At 44.0% G+C, this 3241-nt stretch overlaps 1 long non-coding RNA gene across 1 annotated transcript; it reads left to right on the top strand.

Annotated features, from left to right (window-relative positions):
• The first annotated feature begins 2599 nt into the window (after positions 1–2599).
• LOC147185914 (uncharacterized) lies at positions 2600–3241 on the top strand. Its single transcript, XR_015099186.1, has 3 exons — positions 2600–2796; positions 2879–2980; positions 3095–3241. It is a non-coding gene; the product is annotated as an uncharacterized LOC147185914 (long non-coding RNA).

The following is a 3241-nucleotide window of genomic DNA, read 5'->3' as shown; positions in this document are numbered from 1 at the left end:
CGCCGTGTCCATCTGTTGAGAATATTCAAGCCAGCCTGCCTTGGAGCTCCTTCTCCTGTCCCCCATCAGGGTCCTGGGAAACAGTTTTAGGTCTGGCTGCATTGGCGGGTCCTCTTTACATCAACTGATGTCTGTGGACAAAGACAAACCAAATATATGTAAACACAAGTTCTGCATGGACACAGCATATTCACTAACTTGCTACACTTACATTGCTGAGGCACTCAGACATACACAATTGTCTAAAATGAATTGATTGATGATATTTATTAATTGTATTCATTATTTTTTTAATTGTATTGAATAAATATAAATTAATACATTCTCAAGCCTGACCGGGGACAAAAATTGCAAATACACTGAAGCTACATGTTTTACATGCATATAATTATCCAAATTTTAAAAGGCAATGTCTTATATAATGATCCTGTTAAATAAACATTTAAATAAAAAGGGAGACTAAAAAAGTTACACACACACGCGCACACAGAGAACAGGATCGTGTTCTTTTCAGCATCACATACCTGATGGTGCAGTGCTTGTTGAAGTGCAAATATCCTCTGTCTGTGTCTCACACTCCACTTCTATTGCAGTCTCGTCTTCTCATTCTCAGGATCTTCATTTGTATCCATTTCCTGCTCTGTGTCCTCGCTCTGAAAATAAATGAATCCCGAGTCCTCTGACTCTCCCTCTCTGGTGCTTTCAACTTGCTCCTCTTCAGAACTCTCACCACCATCATCATCTGACTCTCTCCCTGTGTCTGGATCAATTTGTTTCTTTTTCATATAGAAATATGATGTAATGTCAGTTTTTCTTTTCATTTTTAACGTTAAATGTTTAAGTAGAGAGGAATTAGAATTAATAATGCTACTGTTGGGGGCTTGTTTCGTTTTGTGATTTTACATCGAAAATATAGATGGTGTGTCGAAAATAGCACTACTGTCGTGGTAATTTCCTTCTCTGCGGACTGCTTCTCATTTTCCCGCTCATTTTTAAGTGGTGCAGCGCACTAAAGAGTCCGACTAGAATCTTAAGCCATGCACTTTGGTTCCACCTTTTGCGTCGGTGACTTGGCGCGACTGCCTCATCTACGCTCGGAGGGGGGGCCACAGGGGGGGCCAGAATCAGTGATACAGGGGCACTGGTCCCCGTTGCCCCCCCCCACCCCCAGAACCGCCACTGCGTCCAAGTGTGATGATCGTCCATGCTCCGCAACACTTGTGGCGCAGTGCAGAGATGAGGCCAAAGAAAAGAGTATCTCTCCAATCGATATTTCCTCACGTTGCCGTCTCATTTTCGTTCGAAGAATAATCGTTATCTTCGTGAGGAAAAGTTCTTAGGTGGGCGCGCTTCGCGATCAAACTGGGGGGAGTCTCCCTTCTCGGCCCATGGGGTCTCTGTTGTGCTGGTGTTGACTCTTCCTTCGGGAGGAGTTGTCGTTCTATCATTTGGTTCACAGCCATCTTTGGTCCCGTTTGGGAAGTAGCGTGTTATATTAACTGGAAATTTTCTTCAACTATTTTTCACTCATAATAAACGGAGTGGTATTTGACGCTGGCTCACAAGAATAATAAAAAAAATAATCATAATAATTAAAAAGAAAAACAGCCAATGATCGGCATAATGGATGTCACTTAGGTCTAGAAACCCGCAGAGGGCTGAATCGAGGCGTGCTCATTCATTGATATTCATGCTTCTATAATATTGCAAAGAAGAAGAAGCCACTGAGGAACTTGAAACTTGCTTCCCCATAATGACACAATTCAGAGGTAGTTCCCCCACGACCCTGTTCCGGATAAACGGTGTTGATCCACCAGACCCTCTCAACACAAGTCCAGTCATATGCTTATTTTTTTTCTCCGTGTTCTCTTTCACTGTGGTCATGCTACATGGCGAGCAAATTCCTGCCCACTTACAAGCGTAGCTAAAAATGTGAAAGCGGTGAAATGCTGGAAAGGAAGGACAGGGAGGTCAAGGACAACACAAAAAAAGACAAGGTCCACAGGTAAAGCACACGGACTGCTTGCTTGTGCTTTTAGCGAAGGCAGACAGTCATCTCGCTGTTGTGTTCTGGTGCTGAATGCGCAGGTGGGCACTTTGTGACAGTTAAACATTTGTGTTTCAAACAATATCACCAAGGCACCCACAACGGGCTCATCACAATGTAAGTCTTAGGCCCACCCCCACCATTTACTTTTTGTCTTCGATGTAGTCCAAGTAACAAGAGGTCAGTTTCATATCAGCTAAACGTGACATGGACTCCGGCCACCAATCATATTTGACCTTGGGGTTTTTTTTTTTTCCAACTGACAGGAATCATCCGACTGGACCCTCTGCAGTGGCATACAGCGAACTACTCTGGGGGAACTGGGCCTCCCGCGGGGATATTAATTGGGTATGTTCTCATGATACTTATATAAAACTTGGATGAATTTAAATACAGTACTCATATTTAAAAATATAGAATGTAAAAACCCTGACAATTGTAACCCGGATTATGGCATGAGGCAATGGGGAGTGGACTTAACCAAAATCTATATTGACTAAAAGAGTAGCGTCGTTAAAATTTGCTTAACTAAACAGAACTGAATATTGCCGTGGCCCGAACGAATCAGGGCACAGAATACTAGTGGGGTGTCAGCGAATGAGAGGTGCCGTTTTTCACCTTCGTGACGTCACGAACGTGCGGCGCAACCTATCTCGCTCTTTTTTCTGACGGGACCTGAACACGAACGGACGTATTCTTCGACTGTTGTAAATAAGTGTTTCGGAAGAAAGAGAGAGTCATTCTACGCAGTGAGTGTGCTCAGAGGCTTGAACGTGTTGTGCGCATTTCGTTTAAAATCACTTGTTGCTAAAATGTAGTCACCTTCCTTAGACCTCGAGCACTGTGCCTGGCTAACGTAGCCGTTAGCTTTCCGTACCGCTGGGATATCGCCGACCGTATAACGTCGTCGGAGTCTCGTTCGACATTCTTCTGGTGAGTGTACATGAATGTCAAAAATAACGTCTCACCGTACTTGGAATTAAGTACTTAATATTAATTACTGTAGTTATTTTATTGCCGGCGCTCGTGTGCTCTCGGCCCTATTAGGCCGGGTCTTTTGTGGAGTTCTAATTGAGGACAGCGCTGGGATTAGCGTGCCTTCAGTGGAGTGGATTCCATTACGGTGCCCTGACTTCTACCAAGTGCTGGAAAAGGGGGTACAGTGGTGGTGGCGAGCCAACCAAAGAACATACA

This window comes from Hippocampus guttulatus, chromosome 22, assembly GCF_054856545.1.
Source record: "Hippocampus guttulatus isolate MCC_2025c chromosome 22, RoL_Hgut_1.0, whole genome shotgun sequence".
NCBI lineage: Eukaryota > Metazoa > Chordata > Actinopteri > Syngnathiformes > Syngnathidae > Hippocampus > Hippocampus guttulatus.
Note: the sequence above shows the minus strand (reverse complement) of the source record. Positions and strands in the feature narration are given on the sequence as shown.